At 53.2% G+C, this 22,683-nt stretch overlaps 1 long non-coding RNA gene across 1 annotated transcript in view; it reads left to right on the top strand.

Annotated features, from left to right (window-relative positions):
- The window catches only part of LOC144756832 (uncharacterized), a 46,506-nt gene extending 24,529 nt beyond the window's left edge, over nt 1-21,977 (top strand). The window contains exon 3 of the long non-coding RNA XR_013595374.1: nt 21,726-21,977. This is a non-coding gene — a long non-coding RNA (uncharacterized LOC144756832). The remainder of the gene's footprint in view (nt 1-21,725) is intronic.
- Nucleotides 21,978-22,683: the final 706 nt, after the last annotated feature.

Below are 22,683 nucleotides of genomic sequence, written 5' to 3'. Positions count from 1 at the left end.
TCGTTACAAAGTACCATGGCCAAATCCAATTCCAAAGAATTGTTTAGAACTATTTTTAATTTTTTAAGTTTTATAAAGCGCATAGCTGCCCCAGTGACGGGGTGTCCCAGCGCTAACTAAGCCATGGCTGAAACACTTCAAAGGAAAGAGCCAGGTCATTAACGCTTTACGAAAGGCCAGATGGTTCTGGAGTCCTCTGATAGATGTAGGAAGAGAGTTCCAGAGGAGTGCCGCCTGAACTTTAAATGATCGACCGCCTGCTCTAGCTCTGAGAAAACGGGAAGTGCAAACCAAGCCCGCATTGGCCGAATGCAAAAGGCGGTTCGGTACATAATGGGCAAGCAGATCCGCCAAAATCTGCGGTTCTTGGTAGGTCAATATTTTATGGGCCACACAAAGACTTAAACTGGATTCTTTTCGCTATGGGTAGCCAGTGCAATTTAGGCAGAAGGTGCAAGACTGACCAAGATCTGGGCAGACAACCTAAGGACGGTTGTTACTGCACTCATTATGTCCCGCCTGGACTATTGCAACAGCCTCTATCTTAATGTTCAGAACCAACATATGAACAAGTTGCAACTGGTCCTGAATGCGGCAGCGAGAATGCTGATGGGAACCCGTAGGTTTTCTTCGGTTAAAGGAGAACTTAAGAAACTGCATGGGCTCCCAGTTCCACTTAGATCACGCTTCAAGGCATTTTGTGTCTTCTTTAAGGCAGTTAATGGGATTGGTCCGGAGTTACTTAAAACCAGACTTACATGGTATGTTCCTGCGTTCTTCCGGATCCAAATTAGTCCAAACCTCCACCTTTAAGAAAACTAACTGAGGAGGCAGAAGTTTTCTACACTGTGCCTCCAAAGCATTGAATGAACTTCTGTTTCATCTCAGAAATACGCCAAACCATTTTTCTTTTTGCAAGGGTTTGAAAAGCCCGAAAAGACAAATAAAAATGTAAAGTGTTTGTTTGTTCAAAATCTTAAATCTCCAAAAGTTCTTCACTGATTGCTTTAAAATTTTGACACAACGTTGGATTCGAATACGCGCGTTTTGTTATGTACACAACGTTGGATTCGGAAACGCGCATGTCGCATACGCACGTGTTTTTAATCGAAAGCCCAAACAGACCCTATCGATTTGGTTTCTGCGCAAGAACTACAAGGGACGCATAGAGACAATAGTCTACATATATTAGAATGGACAGTTGGTGTCAGGATGGCATACCGTGAAGTGGGTGGAGGAAGGGAGGAGGAGTTGGTTCAGTTTGCAACATAATTTAAAAGAACACGATGCAACCGCGACCTGCGGTTTTATTACATGTTACATATTACGGATGCGTCCAAAAGCTACCATCTGTACTGATTGTTTCTGTTATATTAACTGATGTGATGTGATTTAAATACGTATCAAATTGATATTGGTAAAAACTGGATAACAAGCAGCAAAAACAAAAAAAACATGAGTACTTGCTATGATACATGTACTACAAACTGTGGTTTAGATCTGGACACGGATTGCTTCTCACAGGGACAATTATATGTTGCATGTTCTAGAGTCGGCAAACCAGACAATCTCTACATCTGCACAGACAATGGAACAACAAAAAATATTGTTTACCCACAAGCATTGTGAAATTAAACATATTAGAAACGTGTGCTTACTCTTTTCTTTCTTTTCCACTTAACCAGACTGAGCCACAGCAACGCGTGGCCGGGTACAGCTAGTAAAGATAATAAAAACAAGAGAATAGAAAGTACGAAAGAAAGAAATGAGGCTCCCATATATTATATTCAGTGGTGCTTATAATACGAAGGCCAGGATATCCGTCACGTTTGTGTCTGACTAACCCTGCCAGCGAACTCTAAATCAGGCTCTTGACACTTTGCAATGTTGCTTCTGTTAACTGTGCACCATTACTTCTTCAGAAGTCACGGGCAAGAGACACTTGGCAGCCTGTAACATACTTTTTATAATTACAAGGGTGTGATAACACTGCATAAACCACAAGGGCATATTAAACCGCAGGGCTCAAATAAACCCACACACACACCGTAAGATTAAACTGTAATAAACACACAAGCCTCAAAAAAGCTCCAAAAAAGGAAATGCAGAACACCTTGTACTCCCTATATAAGGATGAGCGGGAGACGGTAGAGGTCAGAAAAACAACTGTGCGCAACTACATGGCTATTGAACGGTACAGTTATGCGCTTCATATGTATTTGTCTTTACCAATGAGCCGTTGGGAGACGAGCTTACTGTTCCGTTTAAGAGCTGGTACAATTTGATTCGCACTTTGCTTCCCACTTGGCTACAGCCCAAATTCGAATTTTAACTTGTGTTCTTGTGATGGAAGGAGTGAGCAAACTATTATGCACTTTATATTTTTCTGCAAATACTATATCAAATATTTTAAACAGTTTTTATGTCCCTATTTTAATAAAAGAAGACCAATTACTTTGGAGGTAGCATATCGATTAATAATAGAATTAGATGATGTTGAACTTATATTTCGCACTAGCACTTTCTTAAAAACCGCAATAAGGGCGCGGAGATCCATGATGGACCCTTGATACTGCTTAACATAAACTGTGATGTGTTCCTTTTTTAACAATTACATATACTGATATGATGTACAGTTTTAAACAAGTCATTTTTTGAAACATGTATATTGTATTTTAGTCCTTTGCATTCATTATTGGGATGTATTGTTTTGTGTGCTTTTATGGGTACTGTTGTATCGGAATAAAGTTGAACTGACTGACTGACTGACTGACAAGCTTCAATAACAGGTAGATAATACAAAGACTGATGGGCATAATGAAGCAGACCTAGAGATACAAGCATAGCACAGACAAGATAAAGGTCTTGATTTTGAGTTTGGTGAGCAGGGTACTCCTTCACAAGCGTGGTGGAGTATCCTGTCCAACAAACGGATGGTCTGCCTGACCTAATGCAAGTCAGCTGGATTGTCATGTGTCCAGCCATATTTGAGTGGCATCAAACGGCCCTTCCTCTCTAGATCAGATTTTTCTCTTATTCAGGACCACCAGGGAATACCTGGCAGTCGTGATGAGAATTTGTTTTTAAATGAATCCCACTTCCTGGGAGAAAATTAATCAGGGAGAAAGTTCCAAGGGTGTGAGGGTGATTAGTTATTGGTTTTTAAAAACCAACTCCAGCTTTGGAAGCTTGTTTTTGAAAAACACAAAAGTTGGTGAATGGCCGCCTGAAACATCCCCAAGGGATCCAGAGAATTTTAGATCAACTTCCTATAGATGGTTGAGATTGCTTTTTCGGTCAGGGGATTAGTTAGCAGCTGGTCCTCCAGTGGGGATGCATCAGGCAACTTCCCCCTTCCCAGATGTGACCTTGCAGAGCGTGACCCACCTGCAAATGTCAGAACCGTCTTTAGTCACCTAATATACCTTTGTTGTAGGATTGTGAAGGACACAAGCGCCTGTCCCCTCCACACATCGCCCTGCCGTTCTAAGCAAATCAATCCCCATTTTTTGAAGCCCTGCAATACTCCCGCTGCACTTAAGAGATCACCATCATACAGTGGAGTAATTTCAGTCAGCTTATGTTGGACCCGGCCTCGTGGCGTGGTCCCTCTCCTCCCGCATGGCGGACACTGGACAGCAGCGACCCCTGACCTCCCCGACGAAACCGCCTCGCCAACCCTCAACGAGAGCCGCCACACCTGGCGACCCCCGGCTCTCCCCACACGGCTGGTCCAATACCTACCTCGGGCCGCCATCTCCGGGCCCGACTCCATCTCGGACCCTTAACGTCCTGACCACGTGGCCTCGGCCCGTCCTCGGCCGCAACCCCAGCGAAGCCCCAACATCGTGGCACCACGATCCGACCAGATGGTAAAGTGGCCACTTGACGGATCCAGGAGGAGGGAAGTTTCGATGGCCCTCCAACCGTCCCCGGACGCCTGGTTTCGATCGCCCTCCGGCCTCCCTGGGCACTGGCTCCACCCCATTGCTGGGTGTCTGGACCCTCTCATCCCGGCCCCTCTGGCCCCCAGGCGCGAGGGTCTGGACATCAAAGGATTCCAGACCGATATCTGGGGCCGCCCTGGAATGGAACGTCAGTTGTATCCTGGAGTCGAGAGGCCTGCTGACGCTGTCGCGGCTGACCCCGAGAAGAACCTCCCTACCTTGAACCTTGAAACCATCTTGGAGTCCTGCTGGCGCTGCCGCGGCCCAACCTCGCTGAAACCATCTTGAAGTCCTGCTGGCGCTGCCGCGGTCCAACCTCGCTGAAACCATCTTGGAGTCCTGCTGGCGCTGCCGTGGCCCAACCTCGCTGAAACCATCTTTGAATCCTGCTGGCGATGCCGCGGCTCGACCTTTCGGAATCCCCCAGCTCGAGGATTGAGAGCTGTGCGCAGGGTGTCCCTGTACCAGGCCGGTACTAAGACTGTCCCGCTACCCCCTTTTTCCCTGTTACCGAGACTTTACGGATCCCTCGATCCGCTTGTACATATTGCTGAGAGAACCAACCTTTATTACCGATAAAGCCTATAAGAAATTACCCTCTGTCTGGTGTCCATTTGTAGTGGTGTGATTGCTCTGCTGTTACGATTCTAGGAGAGGAACCTCACTCAGGAGGCCTCTCGACAACGCTCGGCCATTTCCAGAAGGAGGGGTGGGCCTAGGGGTGGTCAGTCAGACATCTTCTGCCTCCCCCGGGACCGCCTTTCTAACATTGGTGGCAGGCGGTGCGATCCGAGCCAACGCAAATCTTGCAGAGAGTAACTCACCCGCTACTGACAGAAACACACCGCAACCATGACTACTAGAGAAGCCAGACCGACCGCAGAGTTCCAGAAAGAACAGCTGGAAGATTACAATCATAAAGAATTAAAACAATTCTGCAAAGACCTGGGCATCGCTACCACTGGACTAAGCACCAAAGAAGATTTCAAGTTGGCCCTACAAACATGGGTGGAGGCAGGAGCGACGCCACCCCAGAGCGAAGATAACACGGTCCCGAACATGCAACCGGAGACCGACGCAACCCCAGCGGGGGAAAGACCTACAAACATAGACACGGGCCTCTCCCACGAAGACGCCCGAGAGCGAGAAAGGAGCCGACTCCACGAATTGGAGCTCGCCCGACTCCGTCTGGACGGAGAACTGCAGCTAGCCGAAAGGAAGATAGCCCTTGAGAAACTACGGCTGGAAGGAGACCTCGAGGGGAAACGGAGGCAGAGAGACTTAGAGGAGAAGAAGCTCACGTTCGAGCACAAGCGTGGCCTGAGAGAACTTGAGATCAAGGCCAAAACGGGTGAGGCCAGCGCCTCCGGGAACAGGAACCCGCCTCCGCCTGCGGACACGAAAGTCCACATCCCCAAGGATGTCGTCAAAGAGTACTATAAAAACGACGACATCCAACAGTGGTTCAAAGCTTATGAAGTAGCCATGACCGCCCATCGAGTACCCCTCAAAGACTGGAGCGCCGGCTTGTGGGAGAAGTTCGTCAACGAAGGGAGAGACGCCCTGCTAGAGCTTCCCGACGCCGAGATGACCTCTTATGAACATATGAAAACCACCCTCCTTACTCGCTACGGACTCACCCCCGAAATGTACCGGCAGCGGTTCCGAGACTGTAGAAAAATCCCCGGTACTACATGGGTGGAGTATGTAAACTTCTATAGTAGAGCCCTAGAGGGGTGGATCAAGGGCAGCCAGGTCACCACCTACGATCAACTGTTCAACCTCATTGTATGGGAGCACCTCTCCAACAACTGTTTTATCGAAGTCCGACAACATCTCCTCGACAGCAAACTGACCGAGCCACGGAAACTCGCCGTCGAGGCCGATCGATGGGTGAGCACCCGGGTCCCCCGGAGCCCGATGGGCGACTACGGCCGAGGATCCCCGGGGAACCACCAGCCGCGAGGCGGCGGAGGAGGCCGGAACAGGAGCCGAGACTCCCCCACGGGGCCACCCCCGACCTCCACTTCGCCATCCCTGGCCAGAAGAGGGGCTCCCCCAGCACGACCGGGGCCTCGCCCGAACGTTACCTGCCACAGATGCCAGCGGCCCGGTCACTGTGCTAATGACCCCCTCTGCCCAATGAACCAACGATCCGGCACCACCGGTACGCCCAACTGCCAGATCGCGGCCACCGCACTGGGCGCAGAAAGAGGCGAAGAAGAGGATGACGACCACGACCAGGCTGAGTGGGAGCCCGCTGCCATGTCTCTGGTATGCCTGGGCGACAGAGACATGATTCCCCGGGCCCCGATCCCAGGCAACACTCAAAAGTACCGCCAATGTGGGGCGTGGCGAAGATGGCGGAGTGAGCCGACGTGTCTCGCCACAGCTCCTGCCAACAGCCTGATTTTAGCACCGGTTCCGACGCCTTTTCCATCCGAAATCGGTCCCAGGGCTGTCGGAACCGTCCAAGCAGCAGAGCGGACCCGGTGGAGGCGCCTGACGGCGCCGCGAACGGCAGCTACGGACTAACGCGGCCCAGAGGCGCGAGGTGCCCCCTCCGGCCTGAAAACGAGGCCTGCTTGGTGCGGCTCTGACGCGGCGCCTCTGCGCGGCCTGAGGCGGGACCCGCCCGCGAGCATCTGGAGGCTGCCCCGGGACCCGCGACACCAGCGGAAGGTGCCTAGAGTTCGGCGGAGGCCGATAGACGGTCCGACAGGCGGAGGGGCATACCAAAGACACCCGAGGAGCGGACGACGACGGAGACAGACAACAGCGAGAAAACAGAGGTGAGAGCGGTACCTGGGCGCCGCGGGCGGCACTGTGACTGATCCTGGGTGGCATTTGGGGGACTGTGGCGGCTGACCTCTCGGCGGGCACACCAGCTCGGTGTCAGTCAAAACCTGCATGCCTGCTTCTCTTCGAGTTGACTAGCCCACGCCTGAGGCCTAGAGGGAGGTGTTTCCCCCCTCCTAGCAGAGACAGCAGTTAGAGAGGCCTGCTGGCTAGCGGCTTGACTGGCCACGGTACCGGAGAAACCCAGGCCTGCCTCCCTCCCTGCAAAGTAAGTGGCATCGAGGGACAGCGTTGGGGGCCCTCCCAGACACAAGAAGCGACCACATCCAAGGCTACCGTGCCTCCTCTGATCCCCGGAAGCTGAAGAAAGCCGCCATAGGAGCTGCAGAACCCGACCGCGCTACGCGGTACCCACCCCACGTGGCCTACGATACCACCCGACGGCACACCCGCCCAGAGCCCGGCTGTTCACAGAACGCCGTCGGTGGCGTGCAGTGACATTGAGCGTTGGCCCTCACAGACACGGACATTTCCATACCCCGAGGGCCCCGACTCCCGCGGCCTGGACATTGCGAAAGGCGTAGTACAACCCGATGGGTGGAGGGTGAGAGGGGCGCGCTGCAACACAAGCCCAGGACCTACGGTGAGGCACTGGTGCAGGGGAGGCCTGGAGTGAGCATTGGCCGCGGTGGGGCCCGTCGCACGCTTGCAAGCTCATTGAGACACACGACCAGTCGCCTTGAAGGAGGTCGCGGGACTCGGAGTGGTTGGCCCGCCGGGGAGGAGGGATGTCCACGAGCAGGCCGCCCCGAGGCAAAACAGTGAAGGAGATGTTTGCTAAGTCTCAATCCCCTCCGCAGAAGGACGCCATGGCCCCGGCGCCGAAAAAAACGGAGCGGCCCCCAGACGAGGGCACGGAACCCATAACGAAGGCCTTCTTAGAGTCCCTCTTTGCCTCCCTGCGTGATGATATTCAGACCTTCAAAACTGAGTTCACCAGCGAGATTCGAGAAGTGCGGCGCGAGATGGATGGCATAGGAGAATGGGTGGCGGGCCTGGAGGCCAAGGGCGACGAACGGGAGACGGAACTCTCGGCTCAGCAACAGGAGATTATCCGACTGCACGACCAACAGGTGGATCTGCAACTCCACCTGGAAGACCTAGAAAATCGCACCAGGCGTCATAACATCCGCATTCGCAATGTTGCCACGTCTGATGCCACTCAGGATGTATTTCGCTATGCCAGGGAGCTCTTCAACCACGTGCTGGGGAGGCCGCTGGAGCCTCCCCTGCAGCTTGATAGGGCCCACAGGACCGGTCCACCCCGCACGGCTATGGCGCCTCCTCCCGATATCTTAGTGTGCGTTCAAGACTACCGCACCAAGGAGGAAATACTACAGAGGGCACGCCAGAAGCACCCGGTAACGTTCCAGGGCACCTCGCCGCTGCTGTTTCAGGATCTGGCGGCGCTTACGTTACACAAGCGCCGGCTCTTCAAGCCTGTCACCTCCTTCCTACAACAGAAGGGCATTCCGTACAGTTGGGGCCACCCCTTTCGCCTCGTCTTCAGACTGGAGAATAAACAGTACCAGCTCCGATCGGTCTCAGAAGCCTGCTCTCTGCTTGGTATAGAAGCGCCTAAAGAGGATGCGGAGGCCCAGGGGACGGCGCCAGAGACAGAAGGGAGGAGGCCGCAATGGAGCCAACAGCGACGGCGGAAGCGAGTCAAGAAGCCGCCGGCGACGGAGATCGCAGCAGGACAACGCGCTGCGGTGGATGCAGTAGCCACGGACAGCGGCACCGGCCCCACGGGATGAAAGTCTCAAGACACCGATTGATTTGAACGTCCGCTCTGGCCACCAGGCCGTTGGCGGGAGGAAGACTCCCGGATAGACTAGTAAGACTACTTACTTTACTCCTTTTTTCTTTTTCGTCCTTGGATGAGAGACAATGACACTTTTCAGGAAAGACATTGACAGTTTGCAGTTGGGGGGTGAGGGGGGAGGGGAGTTTGGGATGGGGTGAGTTCCTGGGGGTTGGGCAGTGGGAGGGAGAGGGGGGAGATTGTGGTCCATGGTCAGCTGGCAGGGTAGTGTGTCGGCCTCTCTGGGGGGGGGGGGTGGCGGCTAAGCGATGAGGCGGGTGAGTCTGCCGGACGGGGCGATCTGGGCACAGCACTAATGGCTACTTGTCAGAACCTTTCTCCCTAGATGGCTCCGGATGACTTTGTTGTTCTCACTCTGAACGTGAGAGGGCTGAACAATCCAGTGAAACGCAAAGCAGTACTCTTGCTCCTAGAGCAATCTAAGGCAGATATCTGCCTCTTGCAAGAGACGCACCTCCTAGCTAGGGACTGCCATCGCCTCCACTCTAGCAAGTTCCCGCTGCAATTTTTTCCTCCTGCACAGAGAAAAAAGCCGGGGTGGCAATCCTAGTGGCACGCACATTTAAGGGAAAGGTGATGGGTAAGATAGCAGAAATTAGGGGACGTTTGCTGGTTTACAGGTTCGCATTGGGAGACCTGAACTACACGATTGGCTCGATCTACGGGCCTAATGAGGGCCAGGAGAAGTTTCTGCACAATGCACTTACAGAGGCGACTGACACAATAGACCGTCACATTCTGCTTGGGGGATGATCTGAATTTGGTCCTAGATAATTCACTGGACCGATCCTGCCAGCGCGCTAGCCAGGTGGGTGCTTTGTCAGCATCGGGACTGGCCCGATTGAAAGATCTTGGGCTTGTGGATGCATGGCGCGAGCTTCATCCAGGTGAAACTGACTACACGCACTTCTCAGCAGCGCGTAGAACGTATGCGCGCCTAGATTACCTGCTTGTCTCCACAGCGGCGCACTCGCTTATCACCAATGCAGAAATCGGTACAGCGTCCCTCTCAGATCACGCCCCATATATCGATTTCGTCTGCAGAGAACTAAGAGCGCCAAGCCAAGAGGGACGAGCTCACCCAAAAGACCAGGGAGCTAGAGCAAATTCACAGGAGGACGGGAGCCCCGAGGATTTGGCGCTAATTAAGAGCTGCCCGTCAACAGTTGGCGGCTTTGGACATTGACAGGGCGGAGTATGCAGCTTTACGGCTAAAGCACCCATACTACACCGGCGGGGTAGATGCGGGCGACTACTGGCACATAAGCTACGAACGGTTGCTCAGAAACGGGAGGTTAAGGAACTGAAAAGAAATGATGGTACAAGTATCACCGGAGATCGAGCAATAGCAGGGGCCTTCAGCGACTTCTATGCTACTCTATACGGAGCAGCCCCACCCGACCCGGAGGCGAAACGGCCTTCCTGGAAGGGATCCCATTACCGGCCCTAACCCAGGAGCAAATAGATGGCTTGGAGAAAGACATCCGCCCGGAGGAGGTCATCTCGGCAATTTCCCGGCTCAAACTCGGGAAGGCGCCGGGGCCGGATGGCTTCCCGGCGTGCTTCTACAAAACCTTTTGTGTTCAGCTCGCTCCGCTGCTGGCCAGACTCTTTACCTCGTTTGCGGAAGACGGGGCGATCTCCCGGGAGCTACTTGAGGCCTCCATTGCGGTTATACCCAAGCCGGACAAAGACACACTGACTGTGGGGCATACAGGCCCATCTCCCTTTTAAATGTCGATCTTAAACTCTATACAGGGATCCTTGCCTCCAGACTGGGCCCCTGCATGAGAGGTCTCATTCAGCCGGACCAGTCGGGCTTCAACCCCGAGCGCCAGACCTCCGATAACACCAAACGGGCCCTCCACCTCATTGAGAAAGCATCCCGCACACAGGGCGAATACATGATGCTTGCCATCGATGCAGAGAAGGCCTTTGACAGGGTGCACTGGCCCTATCTTGAGAAGGTGCTGCTGAAGGCAGGAATGGGACCCAAGTTCCGGACCAGAGTGCTGAACTGCTATAAATTTCCCTCTGCCACGGTCCGGGTTAATGGCTTGTCCTCCCCCCGCTTCCAGATCGAAAGAGGCACCAGGCAGGGGTGCCCATTAGACCCTCTCTTATTTGCCCTCTACATGGAGCCGCTGGCACAGCTAATCCGAACTGACCCAGAAGTTAAAGGCATTAAATTTGGGGCAGACGACCATGTTATAAGTCTCTACGCTGACGACGTTTTGTTGTCCCTCGCGGAGCCCCGGAGCTCTCTCCCTGCCTGCATGGCCGACCTTGACAGGTTTGGCAGTGTGTCGGGCTTTAAGGTCAACATGACGAAGTCGGTGGCCCTCGATCTATCCCTGACCATGAACACGCGCGCCGAGCTACAGGACCAATTTCCTCTGCAGTGGGCTACGGAAGCGGTTCCATATCTAGGCATCAAACTGGCGGCCTCCCTTCAGACCACGGTGGACGTCAACTATACCCACTTACGACAGAAGGTTAGACAGGAACTGGGACAGTGGAAACACTATCCACTGTCCTGGTTAGGCAGGGTAGCGGCGATCAAGATGACGATTCTTCCCCAGATTCTTTACATTTTTCGCACTATACCTCTCGCTCCCCCTAGAGGTTGGATTAAATTAATGCAATCGGAGCTCTCTCAATTTATTTGGAACGGGAGGAAGCCGCGTCTGAAAGCTCAGATAGCGATGCTTGCCACGGAACAAGGAGGGATCGGGATTCCGAATCTAGCCTCATACTTCCAAGCGGCGCAATTACGCTTCATGGCGGAATGGGTCCAATGGGAGTCCGGGAAGCACTGGTTATTCCAGGACCAGGCGGTCGCGGGCGCACATTGCAAGAGATTCCGTTTATGCGCAAGACACACAGGCCCCACAACCTGTACGCGTCACACATCACGCGAGTCCCGCTGGAGATTTGGGATCAGGTTGGAGTGGAGCTTGGTCTCACCACCATGCCTTCACCTCTCACCCCCCTCCTTGATAACCCCGACTTCCAGCCGGGTCTGGATGGGAAGGCTTTCGTACTATGGAAGTCTGCTGGTTGTCGCTCCCTTTGCCAGGTGTATGGTCCTGAAGGGATAGTCCCCTTTCCACAACTACGCCAAGACTTCGGCCTCCCGGAGTCCGAGCGACTCTGCTACTTCCAAATCAGACACTGGGCCCTTAGCAAGACAGTGAGGTCGGAAGCGGATAGGCGACTGACGGATTTCGAATACTGGTTGATCACGCGCAAGTCCGACAAGCAGCTAATCTCGGACCTATACAAAATGCTCACGCACAAGCACAAGTACACCTACAGCGCGAGTAGGGCTCGCTGGGAGAGAGAGATGGGGAGGTCCTTTACACATAAGGAGTGGGAAGGAATATACTATAGAGCACGACACTCGGCGTACCACATGGGGCTCACATACACTCTCACAAAGGTGGTGACCTACTGGTACTATACCCCAGAACGACTATACGAAATGGACAGTAGCAAAGACCCCTTGTGCTGGCGGGGTTGTGGACAGCTGGGCACCCTCACGCACACACTATGGGAATGTAGACTTCTGCAGGACTACTGGTGTCAAGTACTGGATGACGTAGATAAACATTTTGACACCGAAATCCCACGCTTCCATTCCTACGTCATTCTGGGGCTCCCTAATGCACTGACCTACCCATTAAGATCACGAAGGGGACGCCTGATAGCTATAGCTCTAGGTTCGGCGCTACAAAACATCCTAGCACACTGGCCCACTACCCTTATCCCCACGTATCAGGGTTGGCTCCACCGACTGTGGATGGTCCTGGGTATGGAAAGACTTTCTTTGTATAAGGCGGGGGGAGGGGGCAAAGTATGCTGAACTTAGGCAGCCGTTCCTGGCCCTCCTGTCCTCGGAGTTCGTAGAGGTCACCTGCCCGAGGTATCTTAGATTGTTGAGGCTGACAGAGACTGCCCTGGAGGAGAAGGGCACCAAACCCGCCCTCCGGATGGGTGAGTGAAGATGTATCACCAGCTGAAACGAAACTGTGGACCGCGGGGGGAGGGTGAAGGGGTATGGGGGGGTTGGGACTGTTGGGGTTGGGGTAATGGGGTGGTGGGGTGTTGGGCATGGGGAGGGATAGGTTGGTTAAGACAGGGGGAGTTGGGGATGATCGTTCAAGAGTGTGTTGACAAACAGCGCCACCATGTAATGGGGGCGGGCTATATTACACGCCAGCGACAGAGGGTGCGGATCGGCGGAAGAAGCTAGGGCGGCCGTGAATAGCACTGCAATGTTTGAAACGCGGCCGGCCCGTGTTGGGTTGTAGGCGGCTTGCTGTCTATAACCTCGATCTTGTACATGCTGCATAGTCCTGACCCCTCTGCTGTAAACGAACCCCAGCCCTTATTGAAACGATTGCCAATCGCTCTTGATTGTTGGTGCCTGTACTGTGTTGACTTACTCAATAAAAATACTTAATACTAAAAGTACCACCAATGGGTCACTATCAATGCACACCGAGCCGAAGCCCTCCGTGACACTGGAGCCAGCGTGACAGCTGTCCGCTGCCACTTGGTGGCCCCGACCAGATCTTGCCCAATGTGCTGTGCCCAGTACGGTCGGCGGACAACTCCGAGAGCCTGTGCCAGATGGCCCGTATCCCCTTCGAGTGGGGAGGGGTGTCGGGCATGCTGAAAGTAACTGTCCGAGATGATGCCCCCGTGGACTGCCTCCTCGGGAACGACCTGGAAAGTTCCCCCTGGGCCCACGTCGAGAGGAGAGAGCATCTGGGGATGCTAGGCCTTCCCGAGTGGGTCTGTGCGACCACCCGATCCATGACCGCACGGGCCACCGCCCCGACCGAAGCCACCCCGACTGAAGAACCAGAGTGGCCCGCACCTCCGCCGCCCGCTGTCCCCGAGGACGCCGACCCAGAGCCCGGCCCCCTGGGGCCCAGCCATGAAGACATCGCCGAGCTCGGCCACCTCCCCGAACTAGCACAATGGCGCCAAGAAGGTGGCCCCACAGAGAACAGTTCCGGCAAGAACAGAAAACCTGTCCCTCCCTCGAGGGAATCCGACAGCAAGCCGCCACTCAAGCCGCCGGAGACACATCGGGGTCCCACTGGGTCTATTGGGACCACGATCTCCTCTACAGCGAACAGAAGATCGCCGAACTAGGAGCCAGCCGGGTACTGGTGGTCCCCCTCCGATTCAGAGACTTCCTCCTGAACCTGGCCCACGATGTGCCCCTCGCCGGGCACCTGGGGCAGGACAAAACATACAGCCGCCTGGTGACCCATTTCTATTGGCCAAAAATGAGGAGCGATGTGAACAATCACTGCTGAACTTGCCCACCTGCCAGGCCAGCGGAAAGAGTGGAGGGAAGCACAAGGCCCCCCTCCAACCCTTCCCAGTCGTCAGCACCCCCTTCGAGCGGGTAGGAATTGACATTGTGGGGCCTCTGGAGCCCCGCACCTCTCAAGGTCACCGATTTATTCTCGTCCTGGTGGACCATGCCACCCGCTATCCTGAAGCCATCCCTCTCCGGACCGTGACGGCCCCCGTGGTGGGCCGGGCGCTGATGGGGATCTTCTCCCGGGTGGGCTTCCCTCGAGAAGTCGTCAGTGACCGGGGTACGAACTTCATCTCCCGGTACTTGAAGTCCCTGTGGCAACAGTGCTGGGTCACGTACAAATTTACGACCCCTTACCACCCCCAAGGGAATGGTTGGTGGAACGCTTCAACCGCACACTCAAGGGGATGATCATGGGCCTAGAGGAGCCCTTGCGACGCCAATGGGACGTGCTACTGCCCTGCCTCCTCTTCGCCTATAGAGAAGTCCCCCAGAAGTCCCTGGGGTTCAGCCCTTTCGAACTATTATATGGACACCCCGTCCAGGGTCCCCTCAGCCTGGTCAAAGAGGGCTGGGAGGTCGCAGTCCGAGATGCTCCCCCCGACGTCTACCGGTACCTCCTGACCCTCCGAAATCAGACTCGGAAGTTCCGGGAACTCGCAGAAGCCAACCTCGAGGCCAGCCAGGAGGAGATGAAACGCTGATATGATCAAAACGCCTCTTCCATTGAGTTTGAGCCGGGCCAACAAGTCTGGGTCATGTCCCCGGTCGAACCCTGTGCCCTCCAGGACAAATGGACGGGGCCCTTCAAGGTGGTGGAGCGCAAGAGCCCTGTCACGTACCTGGTGGACATGGAATCTCCCAGGAACCCCCTCCGGGTCCTCCACACCAACCGGCTCAAGCCCCACTTTATCCGAACAGAGCTTAGCCTGCTGATGGCTACCGATAGCGGGGCCGAAGACGACTCCGATCCCCTACCAGACCTCCTGAGCACTTCCGAGAAAGACGGCTCCGTCAAGGGGGTCACCCTCATCTCCACCCTGAGCCCCGAACAGCACCAGGACTGCCACATCTTGTTGGGACAATTTGCAGACTTGTTTTCCCCCTCCCCCGGAGTCACCCAGTGGTGCGTCCACGATGTCGACACCGGGGACAACCCGCCTGTGCGACACCGAGCCTACAGAGTTCCCGACCGAGTTGGGACCTGCATCCAGGCGGAGGTATCCAAGATGCTGGCCATGGGGGTAGTCGAACCCTCTGACAGTCCGTAGGCCAGCCCTGTCGTACTGGTCCCAAAGGCTGCCACCCCTGGTGCCCCTCCTGAACTGAGATTTTGTGTAGACTACCGGGGGTTGAACGCAGTCACCCGGGCCGATGCTCATCCCATTCCCCGGGCCGATGAACTGATCGACCGCCTAGGGGCGGCCCGCTACCTGAGCACATTCGACCTAACCTCCGGCTACTGGCAGATCGGACTCACCCCGGGCGCCCAAGAGCGCTCCGCTTTCTCAACCCCCGATGGCCACTACCACTTCAGAGTGATGCCCTTCGGGATGAAGAACGCCCCCGCAACGTTCCAGAGGCTGGTGAATAAGGTGCTGGCGGGGCTAGAAGAATTCAGCGCCGCATATCTGGACGATATTGCGGTATACAGCCTCCACTGGGCCGAGCACCTCAAGCACCTCTGGGAGGTCCTGACGGCCCTCCGACGGGCTGGACTGACAATAAAAGCCAGCAAGTGCCAGATAGGCCAAGGTTCCGTGACCTATCTGGGACACCAAGTGGGGAGCGGCCATGTGGCTCCCCTCCAACCCAAGATCGACGCCATCATGGCCTGGGAGCCCCCAGTCACTCAGACAGCCGTCTGAGCCTTCCTGGGGCTCACGGGGTATTACCGGCGATTCGTAAAGGACTATGGGAGCATTGTTGGCCCCCTCACCGAACTCACTTCCAAGAGACAGCCACAGAAGGTGCACTGGACACCCGAGTGTCAGGCCGCCTTTGAGACCGTAAAGACAGCAATGTGTACCGCCCCAGTGCTCCAAGCCCCCGACTACAGCCGGGAATTCATAGTCCAGACAGATGCCTCGGAGCACGGGGTCGGGCGGTCCTCTCCCAAATCAACGCAGAAGGAATCGATCGACCGGTGGCCTTCATCAGCAGACGGCTGCTAGCTCGAGAACAACGCTGGAGCACCATTGAACGAGAGGCCTTCGCCGTGGTGTGGGCCCTCAAGAAACTCCGACCCTATCTCTTCGGCACCCACTTCCGGGTGCAAACTGACCACCGGCCCTTACGGTGGCTGATGCTGATGCAGATGCGAGGAAAGAACCCCAAGTTGCTGCGATGGTCCATCTCCCTCCAAGGGATGGACTTCACTGTGGAACATCGCCCCGGCAACGACCACGCCAACGCCGACGGGCTGTCCCGCTCCTTCCGCCTCGACGAGGAGAACCCCCAAGAAGATGGGTGACTCTCCCCGTCTTCAGCTGGGGGGGACGTGTGTTGGACCCGGCCTCGTGGCGTGGTCCCTCTCCTCCAGCATGGCAGGCACTGGACAGAAGCGACCCCTGTACCTCCCCGACGAAACCGCCTCGCCAACCCTCAACGAGAGCCGCCACACCTGGCGACCCCCGACTCTCCCCCTCAAGAACACGGCGACCCCTGCTCGCCCCACACGGCTGGTCCAATACCTACCTTGGGCTGCCATCTCCGGGCCCGACTCCATCTTGGACCCTCCACGTCCTGACCACGTGGCCTCGGCCTGTCCTCGGCCGCAACCCCAGCGAAGCCCCGACATCGTGGCACCAAGATTCGACCAACTGGTAAAGTGGCCAGTTGACGGATCCAGGAGGAGGGAAGTTTCGATGGCCCTCCAACCGTCCCCGGACGCCTGGTTTCGATCGCCATCCGGCCTCCCTGGGCGCTGGCTCCACCCCCCTGCTGGGTGTCTGGACCCTCTCATCCCGGCCCCTCTGGCCCCCAGGCGCGAGGGTCCGTACATCAAAAGACTCCAGACCTATATCTGGGGCCGCCCTGGAATGGAACGTCAGTTGTATCCTGGAGTCGAGAGCCCTGCTGACGCTGTCGCGGCTAACCCCGAGAAGAACTCCCTACCTTGAACCTTGAAACCATCTTGGAGTCCTGCTGGCGCTGCCGCGGCCCAACCTCGCTGAAACCATCGTGGAGTCCTGCTGGCGCTGCCGCGGCCCAACCTCGCTGAAACCATCTTGGAGTCCTGCTGGCGCTGCAGCGGCCCAACCTCGCTGAAACCATCTTGGAGTCCTGCTGGCGCTGCCGCGGCCCAACCTCGCTGAAACCATCTTTGAAGCCTGCTGGCGCTGCAGCGGCTCGACCTTTCGGAACACCCCAGCTCGAGGATTGAGAGCTGTGCGCAGGGTATCCCTGTACCAGGCCGGTACTAAGACTGTCCCGCTACCCCCTTTTTCCCTGTTACCGAGACTTTACGGATCCCTCGATCCGCTTGTACATATTGCTGAGAGAACCAACCTTTATTACTGATAAAGCCTATAAGAAATTACCCTCTATGTGGTGTCCATTTGTAGTGGTGTGATTGCTCTGCTGTTATGATTCTAGGAGAGGAACCTCACTCAGGAGGCCTCTCGACAACGCTCGGCCACTTCCAGAAGGAGGGGTGGGCCTAGGGGTGGTCAGTCAGACATCTTCTGCCTCCCCCGGGACCGCCTTTCTAACAGCTTACCTTCTCAGCCTAAACACTTGGTAGCCTCTTTCCACACCCTTACCACTGTTTAGGTATGAGTAGGTAGGGTGCACTCATACTTTCTTCGATACAGCACCGGGGTGGGCTAACCTCTCTTGCCCATGGCCAATCTATCTACCCGGTAAGCAGGATCCTCACGGGCCCCAAAAACCCAGTTGTTGACTGCCACAAGCTGCGTGGCCCAGTAATACTTGCGAATGCTCCGGACCGCCAGTCCTCTTTAAACTCCCCTCTGCACCTTACTCAGCGTGACATGTCGCCATCCCACAACAGGAGCCGAAGTTCTCAGTCTTCCTTTTGAAAGAAAATGTCTTGTGGGACGTTTTTTGCACGATGTACAGGAGACCCTGGAGGGTCATCACTTTAAATAGGGCAACTCATCCAAGTAAGGAGAGCGGGAGCGCCCGCAAGTGTGGGGCATCCCAGCGAAGCCGGTCTAATTTCGGGAGTATGTTCCTACCTGTGTCTCTCTTGTAATGAACACGCCCAAATATTTAAAGCCGTGTAGTTCCACCCGAACTGTGCACCTACAGTTCAGCCGCAGGGTCCCTGCCACCAGCAGGAATATTAAGGACGTCTTCCAATTGATCTTATATCCGTAATAATCTCCAAATATGTGAAAATATTTTAGGATTTGTTCACTCGAAAAGCTGATTACGTGTCCTACAGCAAAACGTCAGCGTAGAGGGAGATTGTCTCATCCCAGTCCTGATCAACTGGAATACCCCATATGAGAGGTCCTGGCGGACCTACGCACGTGTGAAGAGCATAGGAGACAAGGAACATCCCTGTTGGACTGCAAAGACTCGGGTGACTGTGTTATTGACGTGCATGCACACTAGAGGGGCCACATACAAGAGCAAAGGAATCCCCTGTTGCGTGTGGTACTCCATTAAGGTGTCGGAGATTTAAGCGCGTTCCCTGGTGTGGCATAAAGCTACTGTCCGCAGGAAGATCGCCAGGGCCTACGCAAGGACCTTAGTCTCAAAATTAAGCAGGGAGATAGGTCTATGAGACCCAAACTCAGTTGCTGGTTCGTCCTTTTTTGGGATGACCACCACCTCAAACGTTCTTTTGTCCTCTAGGAGACGCCCTTATTTTCAGGCAGTCTGAAACCTACTCTGGAGGCACTCTCTGATTTTATCCATCATGCTTTTATATAATTCTGAACAAATTCTAAGGGGAGCTCATTAGGCCCTGTTGCTTGCCCCGTTTGCAAGGTTCATATTGTCTTATTTATTTAGTCTACTGTCAGGTCTTGGTCTAGTGCGTCTCGGTCCTCTTTCGTTAGCATTGGCAGGGTCTGGTCTTTCAGGAAGTCTCTCCCAGTAGTTCCGCCCCCTTGTTGTCAGTGTCCTCAAGGATCACTGCCTTGAATTCATCCTATAGCACGCAAGCTGATTCAACAGGCCGCTCGTTCACCTTAAAATAGAAGTCTTCTCCATCTCTCATACAAGCTTTGAGCGTCTTGTGTTATAAATATCACGGATCAACCCTTGGGGGCAGCATGAATTCTACAACCAGACCATCGAGTTGCACCTCAACCAGCGAATGGTCTGAGATTCCCCCTGCTATGTGCGTAGCGGCTTTAAAATTATCTTTATGGACAGTCTGGGTGAAAGGATAGTGCAAGCATGCCAGACTACCATGTGCTGCAGACAGGTGCATCCAGTTCTGATCCCCTCTTCCCCTCTAGGGGCATTTAGAAGTATCATGAATATAGTATAGGTGCAGTTCTGTCACCCCAATCACCCCAATGCGTGTATGCTCTGTTGTAAGTGTCTTACCCTTTCAAAGGATGAGTCAGTGTTGTCTGGGTCTCTTTCCTGTTTCCCGGCACTTGAATGGCATGCCCGAACACTCGAGAGAGCAGTGACCCACCAGCAGGCTTTTGTGGAGCGCTTTTGTCCTAGATATAGTGCTGCATTCAGTAGGGCACCCACTCTGTCTTTTCTTTGCCTTTGCCTGAAGATCAGCAGTCCCAAGGTAGCAGTCACACCTGGCCTGTCTGTAAGTGCAGCCCCCTCTGGAGGCCCGACCGTCAGCAATTGAGCCCACACTGTGGCTGGCTAGACCACAGGCGTGAGCTCAGACATGGTGTTCGACACTGGAGTAGTTGACACGGGCCTCTGACACAGTGTAATCAGAAATTCAGCAGCTGAAAGCCCAACACAGGCTCTCCAGGAAGTCAGTAGAGTCAGACTCTGTTGTGTTAGGAATTTGGCAAATGCAACCTTGAATGGGCCTGTTGGCAGCACACAATCATCCTACTGGGCCTCAACAGTCATGTTGTCGTAGAGTTTTATTTTCTGCCTTGAACTGTTGGGAGAGTCTTGACATCCCTCAGACTAGCTGGTCCTGCTGGATGGCTTTCCGGCCCGCCCTACAGATAACGGGGATGTGTCGGACCTTGCTTTTTCCAGGACAGCCTTGTCCTCCTGCTGGATAGTCAAACTCCCTTCCCTTTCTTACCAAACAGGCAGGCTTCTAGGCAGACTTCTAGGCTCTTCAGGACAGGTACACAGCTTCTCCATTAAGTAATTCAGCCTGCAGGTGATGTCCCTTCAACTTAGATAAACTTTCAGGCTGACACCATTCCTGGTGTGACAGCAGGCACCTGAGTACTTTGTAGAGCACATTATTCCTTGGTAACAGAGGACTTTGAACTAGGGTTTAAAAGAGGGATAGATGGTCCCACTTGCATACACAACTGTCGCACTCTCACATTGCATTTATGCTACGCACACCAACACCCTAAACATGCACTTGATGTTATCGCAAAGTCTGGGAACAGGTATAGAAATGGAGCATTACATGGGTGTGTCAGTAGAAAGCCACTCCACTGACCATGATGCAAAGATCTCATCAGGCTATTGATCCTTACTACAGGGTGCATTGCCACCACCGCTCTAGCTGTTAAACCCATGACAGTCCTCTGCCTTAAATGAGGGCGCACTTGGTGTGACCCTCCAGGTCACAGGACCGGTCCAAGATCTCTCATAGTCCCTTGTCAGAAGTTGCACAGTACTGGGGTGGCAGAAAAATCTCATGTAATTGTTTTGTGGTAGATTTATCCCAGTAACGTGCAGTTACAAGTTTGACGCCATGTACTGGGGAGTTGCCACGAGGAACAGATTTTTCTGCCTGTCAAACCGCATGCCATTCACTATTTCATAATGTTTTCTGCTTTTATTTACCCCTTGTTTTAAGCAGGTGGTAGATATATGCATGTGGTTGGTTGGGGGGAGATGGGTGAAGCAGGGGAGAGAAGAGGAAAGCATTTTCTAACAGAGGGAATAATTGTGTGTTTCCCCCAGTTAGTAAAAAACAGCATGAGTCTTGGCTGCTTCTGCTGTACCCAGAGTCTTGTGGGTCTCTTCAGTCTGATTCTGTCTAGAAAAAAATTGTGTCCTGTTTTTCTGCACCCGGTAAATCCAGGTGCAGAAAAGCCTAACAACTGATAATCAGGTGGAATAAAATGAACACATGAAAGTACGCCTTAATTTCATTGCCCTTGATTCATACTCTGGACCACAGTTGAGGGATAGGTCTAGGCATAGTCCTCGCAACACACAATAGATTTGCGTGCGGCAGAGGCCAGAGCTCAAAAGTCAAGATACCAGATACAAGTAAATGGTAACTCAGGGCAGAGGAAAACGCCTGTTGTCCATGGAGGGGTCATTCCCGTCCCTGAAATCTACATTAAAAATTAATTAATAGTATTCTATTTTAAATATATTTTTGGTGCCAGTCCATATGACTTTAATGTCTGCTTCTGGGATTCTATGTTATAAGTCCATAGGGTACATGTATCCTTTCTGAGCTTAATAAAATGTTGGAAATTCTACAACTCATCACTCCTAGATCCAAGTACTCTCAGGCTACCATTCTACACTCTGCTCTGTCTGAAGAACAGCTGAACAAAAAATTCTGCAACTCTGCATTGATATGGCTTGTAAATTATTTTTGGGGATATTTACATGTATTAACTATTTAATTGTAATACTATAGGTGATTGAAATTACGGACGAAGAAAGCAAGATTTAGCACCAGCCAACTGAATGTTAGTGCCATAAGAAGGATTATTTTGAAAAACTGAAGAACATCCAGCATTCTAAGTTTAAACAATTTCCAAAATCTAGGTGTGGCGAGGAAGTGGGATCTGAGGAAAGTACTATACATGTAAGTGAAGTCTCTAATTTTGCATTTCATTAACCCAGAGCAAAGTCATATCTGTCCACACAGCATCGGAAATAGTGCCAGAAAGAGACCAATCACAACATCCTCATCTGAAATATTATAAGAAAGACAAATTGCCTCAGCATGACAGAATAACGTTCATCTAAAGCACGCATGATCTAAAGCATCATGTAATTCCAGAGTGGAAGCACACACTGCATAAAAGAAAGATATAACAAAAGGTTTCTAATGCAAACCATCAAAGAAAAGACACTGAAAGAAGACTCCGAAGCTGACACGCTAACAACCAAAAGATTTGATAATCACCTTTGTTCAAGAACCGTTTTTAACCAGTTACGCAAGTTTGAGACTATCTGCCTCGGGATATAACACCTCGACCCACTCTGCTCACTCTGGCGAAAACCTTAAAAATTCACCGCTTTATTGTGTTCATGACCATCTCAGATTGTTTCCTTTTTATTGTGTACTGTAATTCTATGTAAATCGCCACAACATTATCTGCTGTGCATGAGTGATATGTAAAAACTGATAAAAATGAGCACCGTTGCGCTATAGCTAATGTAAATAAATCCTCGTCTTCAGAACTACAATCCTTAACCTTACACCAAACATACAAAGGGTAAAAGGAACTGATGTTCTGCGACTGGTGAGCCACAATATTACTGTGTATGTTCTAATGTTCTCAGTTACTGTCATTACACCAGTGCAAAAAGATACTTCTCAGTTTAATCATTAAATATCAGACTAACACCTTATCACTGCATTGCTA

The sequence above is a fragment of the Lissotriton helveticus genome, chromosome 1_1 (genome assembly GCF_964261635.1).
Source record: "Lissotriton helveticus chromosome 1_1, aLisHel1.1, whole genome shotgun sequence".
In the NCBI taxonomy this organism is placed as follows: Eukaryota; Metazoa; Chordata; class Amphibia; order Caudata; family Salamandridae; genus Lissotriton; species Lissotriton helveticus.
This window is presented reverse-complemented; position numbering and strand designations above follow the sequence as displayed.